We start from the raw sequence: 10,969 nt of genomic DNA, 5'->3' as shown, positions 1-10,969 counted from the left end.
TCATCGCCGCGTCGCGACCGACGCTGGTCACCTCCAAAGAACAGCGATGCCACAAACTTCCCTTGCCAACGCACCCTCCACCCTTTATGCTGAAAAGGAGATGGCAAGTGGAAGGCGGGGCTCGAAAAAGTCTAAGAAAGGCACTGTCTTGGACTCACCGGTGACACCTCATGCCATGTCTCCAAACACGATGCTCCCAACAGAGGAATGGCGTCGAGGACGCCGCCATCGCGCCGATCCAACTCAGAATCTAGGCTTTCGCCTCGAGACAACTGCCCACACCAAAGAGAGAGCAAAAAGATGCCGACACGCCTCGACGACGCCTCCAAGGAGGATACGATACCCACGGGCGCTGACGCCGCCAGCCTGACAAACGTCGGGCTGGATTTTTCATCCGTATCTTCGCACATCCCCCGGCTCCAAGGATTGAGCCACCAAGTCCAAGAGCCTCACACCGCTGCCACCGCAGTTCCTTGCTGCCGTAGATGCAAGCCATGGTCGACGACACCCGCATAGCAGAGGGCCAGTCCAACTCCTGCCTCCATCCCGACAACAATCCACGGCCTCCTCAACTCCGGCACGAGCCAGGGCCGTCTGCCAGGTCATCACCCACTCTAGACGATCTACGTGTTTTGGCAGCAGTAGCCCTAGCCCCTTTGGCCCAGCATGAGCCCGTGAAGGCCTAGATTGGGTCCGCCCTTCTCCTCCAGATCTTGCGCCGGCAGCCACCGGGAGGGTAACCGCAGCACCTCAGCGGCCAGCCTCTGCTCGCCAGGAGCTCCTTCCTGGCGAGACACTTCGTGCTTCCACCGCCACCTTCGTCGGTGCTTGCCGATGCTCCACCTAGCTCCGCCGACCCTGCTGCTTCTCCTACCGAGCTCCTCCGCGCGTCCATGGCCTCAGCCGTGCGCCAGAGAGCGCCTCCACGCCCTCGCGCCGCCGTCCGCTCTCCACCATCCCCACCCAGGCTGACGTCCGCCTCCGCACGTAGGGGCCCGTCTAAGGGGCGCCGCGCTCACCTCCCACCTTTGGTGGCCAGGTGTGGCCGGCACCGCTGACGGCAGCGGCCGAGGATGTTGGATGGAGCGGGCTTCTAGGGTTTGGGGAGTGGAGCCTACGAAGCCGCCTCGCGCGAGGCAACCCGGGAGTGGAAAAACACCTGCAACAAGTTTGGTTGCAGTCTACTGTCTATGTCGATTCGGACATGATGCTTTCATGGATGTATATGTTCCCTTTATTTAAAATACACTATAAACATATTAAAAAATATCAAAAATTTCAAAAAACATGTTACGCTACATCTCAACATCGTACGTGTTCATGAAGTTGTTTCATGAAAAAGCGTGTTGTTATGTGGCTTATGCAAAAAAGATAAAAATCAATGCTAAAATAAGGCTTTTTACTAGGTATTTGTTTGTCTCTTTTGCACAGGCCACAAAAAATATCATTTTACTATGAACTATACGTGATGACATAGAATGTGGCGATTTACTGGCTAAATTTTCTCCAAATTTTCAATATTTTTAAATTCGCTTTGTAAAGGGTGCATATGCGATCTGGGATCAAAAGTGCATTTTCGTACAGATTCTTCCTTTTCAGATTGTATAAGTGCTTCTAACGAAAGAAAACTCGGATCTTACAGATGCCCACACACAACAATATAATCCAATATAATGGTCAGCTTCTGCTCCTAATCGACACGTCTAAATATACACAAGCTGCGTAGTATCGTGTAACTGAATCAGTACAAGTGCTACGTTGTTCCATCCGTACGACGGTCATCGGCGCGCCGGTACCACCACCGTGTGCTGCTGCATGACGAGCACGGAGCCCATCTCCATGGACGCGTTGGACGCCAGGATCTCCGCCACGGCGCCCATCTCCCGCCCGGCCTCCGCCCACCGGTCCAGTCCGGCCAGCAGCTCCACCGGCTGCCGCCCGCCCCGCCCCACGATGACCAGCGAGAACATCCCCGCCATGGCGTCCAGCGTCTCCACCACGTCGGCCGGGCTCTCCACCACCTTCTCCACGTACATGGCCATCTCCCTCGACGCGTACAGCTCGTAGAACCTCCACATGAACCGCTCGTCGGCGTCCCCCTCGTTTAACGGCTGCTCCAGGTCGTCGCCCGCCGCAATCGCCGCCGCCCTGGACGTGGAGGACGTCACGGTGTCGTACGTGCTGCGCTTCACGAACCGGAACACGGTGAGGCCGATGTTTGGGTTCTCGGCGAGCCGGGATGCCACCGACACGGCCTCGCGGTCGTCGGGCCCGCCCAGGAACACCGCCGCGATCACGTGGGTCACCGCCCTGTCGCTGCACGGGTGCAGCAGGGTCCTGGTGCTCGTGTCCACGCTGCAGGGGACCTGGAAGCTGGCGCCGATGCTCCGGTAGGGCCGGTCGACGAGGAGGCCCACGGTGCACGGCGCGCGCGCGAGCACGCCGAGGTTGAGCTCGCGGCGCTCCTCGAGGCGGCACGCCATCTTGCCGTCGTACCGCTGCTCCTTGAAGCAGGGGAGGAGCAGCAGCGTGGCGTGCGCGTCCGCGGCGCAGCGGCACACGGCGTCCACGTCGCGGGACGCGCTCCTGCCCACGATGTCGATCTGCTGGAAGGCGACGCCCGTGGCGCGCCAGTACAGGTCGACCACCGTGTTCATGTCCGTGATGGCGTCGCGTCCGGCGTCGTACTCGTCGATGATCTGCTGCTGGTAGGGCGTCGTCGACGACGCCGCGGCGGCGGCGGCCGCCGCGCGTTTCTGGCCGCCATCGAACAGGTGGAGGACTTGGACGGCGGGCTGCGTCTCCGGGTCGGTCACAAGGAGCTCGACCAGGCTGAGCAGGGCGGGCGTCGAGTGCGCGCTGTGAGAGCAGGTGAGCATGCGCAGCTCCTGCTCCTCGCCCAACGACTCCAGGGCCTGGTGCCTCCTCGCGTACGCCTCCTTCTCCTTACGCAGCATAACCGCGGCGGCCGGGCCGGCGACGAGTGTGCTGGCCAGGTTGCCGATGATCATGGCATACAGCGCTTGCTCCGCCCACACCTGCACCAACCAATACCATACCACTAGCATCAGTCAAGTCCATTCAATAAAGACAGGGGTAACTCTCAAATCCTCGATGATATGAATATGGTTACCGACCCCTTCTGATTTGGCGAACTTCATGTTCATGGTGTCGACGTGGCCTTTGACGTTGAGCAGGACGCCGAAGCGGAGCGCGTCGCAGAGCGGGATGTTGAGGTAGGCGGAGGCCACGGCGGCGCCGATGGCCTTGCCGACGAGGCCGAGCAGCATCATGAGCACGCCGGGCACGATGATGGCGCCCGACATGGAGTTGAAGTCCATCCGCATCCCGATGGTGGCGAAGTAGAAGGGGAGCAGCAGGCCGTTGACGGTGGGCACGAGCGCGTCGCTGACTGAGCGCGCCGCGGGGCCTTCCCTCGGGAACGCGAGCCCCAGCGCGAAGCTGGTGGGCAGCCCGTCGAAGCCGAGCTTCTGCGGGAAGTTTCCGACGAACCAGATGGCCGCGATCATGAAGGCCAGGTCCCACGTCTTGACGTGGTGCTGGCCGACGTTGCGCTGGTTGACGCGCGTGACGGCCGGGCGCACCGCCCAGACGGCGAGCCCCGCCGCCGCGAGCGCCACGAAGCCGAGGGAGAGGTCCTGGCTCTTCTCCTTGGCCATCCTGGTGGAGGAGAGCACGCCGTCGCCGACGACGCAGATGATGTTGGTGCCGATGGCGGCGGCGACGATGAGGCGGCCGTTCTCGGTGACGGTGAGCTTGAGGTCGCTGGCGATCCGCGCGACGGCGATGGAGGAGGTGTTGGTGAGCGCGACCATGAGCGTGGCGGCCAGCATCTCGGGCGTCCTGACCGGGGAGTGCATCATGCTGCCGTACATGCCGCTGGAGACGATGGCGGCGAGGAAGAGGCTGGCGGCGACGGTGGCGTAGGTGAAGGCGACGCAGCGGCGGGTGGTGCTCCGCAGCGCGGCGATGTCCATCTCGAGGCCGACGAGGAACATGTAGAGGATGCGCGCGGCGGAGATGTAGCCGTTGTACATGTCCTCCACGTTGTCCACGTCCACGTGCACGATGGCGTTGCGGATTCCCAGCCCGCCCACCACCATGCCGGCCTGCACGCGCCATGCATGTGTGACGACGAACAGGGGATTTCGCGGGAAAGAATTTTACTAGATTGATCACGTACGAGGATCTGGGAGATGGCGGTGGGCTGGTTGTAGCGGCGGAGAAAGGAGTGGAAGAGGCTGGAGACGACGATGACGGCGAGCAACTGGATGACGACGAGGAACAGCGTGTCCAGGGCGATGCCGGGGATGGGCGTCCACCCAAGAGTGTCCACGGGGTTCGAGCACGAGTAGTAGGACATGAAATCTCTCGCCATCTTCCCCGGCCGGCAGTCGGCCGCCGCGCGCCGCTGCCTACCTTAGCTTAATTAGCTCCGGCCGGCCGTCCCCTCGATCGTCGGCTATGGCTCCTCGATCGCTAGCTTCGGCGCGCGGTTCCTCACACGGCTTCGCCTTGCATGCGTGCATGTGCTGCAAACAAGACCTGGACGTTTTTGGAGGGACGGCCATGGTTTCCGTGGCGGTGGCCGGGGAGGCGCCCCGGAATTGGCTCGCGCGATATTGCAAAAATGACAAGGGCTTTATTGAAATACAAATGTGCTCTGGGGGCCAAATTGTAAAGTGTCAAAATAAAGAGTGGCGAAAACTAAATTTCCGCTTTGTCTGGGCAACCAGCACCGCCACCTCCACTAGGGCACCCGCGCCACCGCCGCCCGCCGCTCGCCATGTCGGACTCCGACGAATACGGTGCGATTCCCACCGCTTCTCGTTCCCCTTCCCTGCTTCCCACTCTCCGTTTTTGACTCGCTGCTCGCTTCGTGTGGCTCTGCGGGGCACAGTGGACTTGCCCGTCTCGGACGACGATGATTGGCAGGATGGAGAGGAAGCGAACGAGGAGGACGTGAAGGGAAGCTCCAAGAGGAAGAAGGCCAAGGAGCACGTGGACCAACTCAAGAGGCTGCAGGAAAAGGTTCGTCTCCTGTCCATTACCATCTTCTGCTTTCTGCGCCGTCCTTCAGCGGAGTCTGATTTTGCAATATCATTAGTCATCGTTTAGTAGCCATGATTAGCTTAGTAAGCCGGGTATTCATATATAGCTCTGCAAAGTATATGTTCTGAATCATATGCAATGTCCCCATAAAGTTTATTTACCAAAAATTGGGCTCCTTTTCTGGATGCCTGGCTTAGCTCTTCAGTGCTAGGCTTGAGTTGTGGATTTATTTTTCTGTATGGGAGTTGGATACATCTTATTCGTGCCGTAAGTCCGTGTCTGCTAACTAGGGAGAAAAAGATACGGCAACTAATTTCTTGCTCATATGTCTGTAACTGAACAACAGCTTCTTCGACAAGTGTACATACATGAATAGATGTTTAGGAGTTCTTATCACTGGTAGTAGTCTGGTACCTTAAAGAATGATGATAAATAAACTCCAAATTGCAGTGACCATTCCAAGTAATGTAACTTTTAAGCACAATGCAGGCCTACAACAGCTGGTTTGCAGAGTGAAATTTTGAGATCGGAAGTATAACTTGTTGTTTTCTGCACCAATAGGGTAGTTCTACTTCCCATTGCAGTGTGGAAGGCTAAGGTTCACTGGCTTCAGCTGCACTGTAGTTGGTACTGGTGAATCTGGAACCATATGCGTAGGCACATCCGTGCAGAAATAGAACTGGTTTCTATTGAATTAAATTCCAAAATTTTGATTTGAACTCTCACAAGCCCCTTTCGCTGAAAAATGTGGTGTTGGTTTAACTTTTGAATGGTCTTTTTCCCTAAAACGGCTTCTCAGTTTATTGATTTTTGCTGTTACTGAATCTGTGATTGATGGGTATGAGAATCCGTCCATAATCCTTTGATGGCTTTTGTTTACCTTTTCATGCTCTGGTTGCCCAATTCCTTTTTTAAGTCCTATCCTTTATGGACAGTGGTTCACACATGTAACAGCCACCGCCAGGAGCTCAATTCTATTTTCTCAGTTAGTTGTTTGTTTCTTTCCTAATTTTGTAAATTCTAATTTTATTCTCTGTGCTGTTTTGTTACTGTTGACTGCTTATGAAACTTATTGAAATCTTTTTTTGCAGGATCCTGAATTCTTTAAATATCTAGAAGAGTGTGATAAAGATCTCCTGGGCTTCAATGAAGAGGACATCGATGTAAGATGAATTGCAACCTTTTTCCTTGTAGTAATTTTGTATTCTCGCTCTAGAGGATTATATGAGCTGGGTTGCTTTTTTGTTTAGGATGATCAAGAAAGTGATGAGAACCTAGGTCTGTCCCTAAGGAGGAACCAAAAGAAAGTGTTAAACCTATTACAATGGAAATGGTTGATTCCTGGTGTGATGGTGCAGAGGATGGGAAGGTAGGTCCTATCCGGTCTATTCTTCAAGCCTTCAGGAGAGCCTGCCATTATGGTGAGGACACTGCTGACAATTCAGCACCAAAATTCAGTGTCATGTCTGGTAGTGTACTGGATAAAGTCATGCACTTCGTTTTAAAGAACATGGATAGCATTCTTCGCCAATTACTCCATGCCCCTAGCTCTGGAGGGAGGAAAGAGAAAATCAATGAGCTGATGGTGACCACTCCATGGAAGAGGCATGGTAACCTAATGAGGGTATATCTTGCCAATGCACTCCATATGATAACTGAGATGACTGATGAGCAAATGATAGCGTTTACTATTCACCGTGTCAGAGCATCAGCTGTTTTTCTGGCAGCCTTCCCTTCTCTCCTGAGGAAGTATGTTAAGGTGTGTTAGCTTTGGCTTCTCATTCATCTTTAAGTAGCTTTCTGCGTTACTCTGATGTCCATCTGACAATGATTTATTTTCAACTGGATGTTCTTATTGTAGGCCCTGTTGTATACCTGGGCTAGAGGTCGTGGTGCTATGCCTCTTGTTTCGTTTTTGTTCCTTCGAGATTTGTGTATTCAAGTAGGTCCAGATTGCCTTGATGCGTGCCTCAAGGGTATCTACAAGGCTTATTTGGTAAACTGCAAATCGTCCAAGTATATTGGGGGATCGAAACTGCAGCACATCCAATTTCTTGGGAATTGTGTCAAAGAATTGTATAGTGTGGACCCTAAAAGTGCTTATCAACATGCTTTTGTTTTCATTCGTCAACTGGCATTTATCCTGAGAGGTGCCCTTACTGAAAGAGGACCAAAGGTATTTTGTCTGTTGAAGTCACATGGTCATATGCTGGAACTTCATTAATTACTCATGATCTGACGGTTTTGTGGCTCTTCTTTAATTTTTTGAAGACATCAAAGGATAAAAAACAGAAAGAAAGAAACAAACCAACAAACAAACAGTTGGAGGTATTATTTCTCTTAGTATTGCCAAGTACTTTTTGTCTTGTATTTTGAAAATACAAATGTTATCTTCTCACATGTTTTCCTCTTGCTAACTGATGGTGAGCTTACATTCTTCCTGTGCAGAAATCATACCAAAAAGTGTATGATTGGCAATATATATTCTGCCTCGAGCTTTGGACAAGTGTTGTCTGTGGATGTAATTCTCATGAAGATTTCCGTCCTTTGGCTTATCCATTAACCCAGATAATTCATGGAGTAGCATGTCTGGTGCCAAGTGCACGCTACTTCCCTGTACGCATTAGATGTGTAAAAATGCTTAATTGCATTGCTCAAGCCACCGGTACCTTTATTCCGGTGTCGTCCCTGCTGCTTGATATGTTAGAAATGAAAGAACTTAGAGGGCGTCCAGATGGTGGTGTTGGCAAAGCAGTGAATCTGATCAATGTTAAACAGGTTTATTTTCTTCTACTGCATTTCTATGGGAACATGCCTCTGAAAAAATAAGCATATAACTGGTATTCCTCTCTGGCAGGTTGATAAGAAAACAGTGAAGACGCGTGCCTTTCAGGAAGCTTGCATTTACTCCATGGTTGATGAGCTGGCTAAGCATTTGGCCCAGTGGAGCTACTCCGTTGCCTTTTTCGAAATGTCATTTTTACCACTAGTTCAACTTCGGAACTTTTGTAAAACCATCAAGGCTGAGAGATTTCGAAAAGAGATGAAGGATCTTATTCACCAGGTTTGCTAAGCATGTGTAAAAGAACATTTTACTATAATGCTTAATCCAACACATGTTTGCTGATTTTTATCATCATTTCTGGTTCCAAGTAGAGGCAAATGTGGAGTTCATAAGTCCAAAACGTGCAGGGATTACATTTTCTCCCAATGATGCAGCTGTAGATTCCTTTCTACAGGTATGAGTTGTTGTGTTGGCTTTGCTATCTGCACACTTTATTTATATACTTTTATTCTTGTGTTGTTGTGGTAAAACATATAATATTCTTTCCCAATAGGTTGAGAAGGAAGAACAGTCAAGTCCTCTTTCAAGATATGTTGCTACTCTACATCAGAGAGCCCAGAACAGAATCGATGCTATGGACGAGACAAGGTTAGTTTTGTGGATGGTAGCCCGTGCATAATACCAATAAATATATATGCTAACTAGGTAAATGCCCGTCGTTGTTACGGGTAAAAAATATTAACATTTTCTGTATGTCTGATATTTTGTATTTTACAAATATGCACAAAGCTAAATTTGTCGTCCCCACCCTCCACCCCTGTCGGGCAATGGCAAGGAAAGGTGCAATCAGCTTCACATGATTGAGTTGTACTACATGATCCATTCAGGCATAACTTATGTAATGAAAGTTATGTGCCATCTATAGAAACCCTAAAAAGGGATGGCAATAATTGTGCCATAACTTGGTTATATTAGTCATACACAGTACTTTTTAGTACAAAATGGGCAAGTGGTATACAACAACAAACAACAACAACAACAACAACAACAATAACAACAACAACAACAAAGCCTTTATTCCCAAACAAGTTGGGGTAGGCTAGAGGTGAAACCCATAAGATCTCGCAACCAACTCATGGTTCTGGCACATGGATGACAGGCTTCCACGCGGCTCTTTCCATGGCTAGTGGTATGTGGTGTAAAAATAAAAAAAGGAAGAAGATCTAACATAGCTAGAATAAAGAGAGGGAATACGAAGGGCAATCACTTGCTAAGTCATAAAGCCAAACACATCTTCGGGGCTTGCCGAAGAGCTTGTCTAGGTAGTTCATGAGGTACTGGTTTAGGGTCTGGCCACTGAGTCCTTCGATCGCTGGTTGGACTTCCTGGCCTGCTGCCATATGCCCAGGTCCAGCGCGTTCGTCACCACCACGCCTCCCATGGCGTCATGCCAGCCACACATGTTGCCGGGGAAGACAAGGTGGAGCATGGCGTCGACATGGCCAACGTTGATGCCCAGCTCCAGTGCGTTTGTCGCCGCCATGCCGCGTTCGGTCCCGCCGAAGGGGCCTGCCTCAATCTGTCGCCGCTCGCTTGCCACGTCCCCCCAGTACAAGCAAACTGAGACCGCTATTTCGAGCGCCGTTGTCGCCTACTCAAGCACCTCGCGCGCGTGGCCCAGCACCTGCAGAAGGCGACATCCTGATGAGTCCCAGAGGACAAAGAGCTTCTTCACCTGATTGTGAAACAACAAATATTTGTCAATGAATCCAATTATAAATTCTATTGTACTTTAGCAAACAAATAAATGCTCTATATCTTATTTCTACTGAACGACCAACACACAGTAAAAGACGCCTCGAAATTTAGTCTTTAAAGACAATTTGTCTGGATGAAGCTCATAAATCGAATAGGAAGAAAATGTATACTACTCCAGTATCAGGTTCTTTCTTTGATTATTTCCACTATGCTGTCTTGGATCCACCGTACAGTCGTACACTGAACTCCAATTAGGCATTCAATTAGAACTCTAAACAAACAGAAATAATTATCAAGAATTCTGATTCAGAGACAACTCAGGAAGTCACAACTCACCTCCATAATTTTTCTTGCCCTTCACCGGTTCACCTTCATGTCTTCCTAACTCCCACGACCCAACTTGCAAAATAAAGATGCACGGCCAGCCACACGAACAGAAGAAAACGGAGTGCTCCAGAGGCAGAAAACGGAACACTCTGATCCTTTTTAGGAGTAGCAACTTCCATCATCTTACCACACACCATACTTCAGTAGTTTGTATGAGTGACATGAACTCACGCACTCCTTTTCCTGAATACATCTATTGATTAATGGCATTACTGATTCATGTCTTTCCATACCAGCGTTATTGTGGGGGCTGAGTCCTCTACCTTTTCACGGAGGTTATCAGTGGTGCAGAAGCAACAGGATGATAGTGAAGAAACTATGGCTTTCAGTAAGAATTTGTTGGCTGAAAAGAAGAAGATTAAGTACGTTCTAACCCCTTTATCTTATTTTTTGGTTGCTTTCCTTGTATGTGGAAGACATGTTGTTACCTCCTCCCTTTGTTGTTGCAGAACCTCAATGGTGAAGAACAAGAAATGAGCCCGTGACGATGATGATTTGCCTACCGACGAGGACGTGGTTGAGGATTTGATCTTGAGTTCAGATGAGGAAGAGGAAGATGAGGACAATGATCTTGAATCAGACGAGGATGGATCCGCTCCTGTTGAAGATGACAGCGATGAAGACTTTGTAGATCCAGACAGCGCGTGGAAGAAGCAGAAGAAGGAGAAACTGAAGAAGCAGAGCAAGTACCAACCATCAAACAAGGTATCCTCGAAAACAAAAGGGAAACCCCATCCTAAGAAGAAAGCAAAGCATTAATCAAGCTAGGTGATGTCCTGTCACAGAATTTTTTGTTTAGTTTGCGAAAGAAACAGTTTCGTTTGTCATTTCCATGCATTTCCTAAACAAATATCTGTGACAATAAGTAGAGCTTGCATTCACATATGGATAAATACAAACTTAATCGCACCTTTGTATTTATCCATGAATTTTGTTCCATTTGCGAAAGAAACAACGATGAAATCA

The 10,969-nt window shown here is 50.4% G+C and overlaps 2 pseudogenes; one reads left to right on the top strand and one right to left on the bottom strand.

Moving 5' to 3' along the window:
- Positions 1 to 1,778: 1,778 nt before the first annotated feature.
- LOC124650151 lies at positions 1,779 to 4,399 on the bottom strand (annotated as a pseudogene).
- Positions 4,400 to 4,788: 389 nt separating this feature from the next.
- LOC124655309 lies at positions 4,789 to 10,940 on the top strand (annotated as a pseudogene).
- The last annotated feature ends 29 nt before the right edge of the window (positions 10,941 to 10,969 follow it).

The sequence above is a fragment of the Lolium rigidum genome, chromosome 1 (genome assembly GCF_022539505.1).
Source record: "Lolium rigidum isolate FL_2022 chromosome 1, APGP_CSIRO_Lrig_0.1, whole genome shotgun sequence".
NCBI lineage: Eukaryota > Viridiplantae > Streptophyta > Magnoliopsida > Poales > Poaceae > Lolium > Lolium rigidum.
Note: the sequence above shows the minus strand (reverse complement) of the source record. Positions and strands in the feature narration are given on the sequence as shown.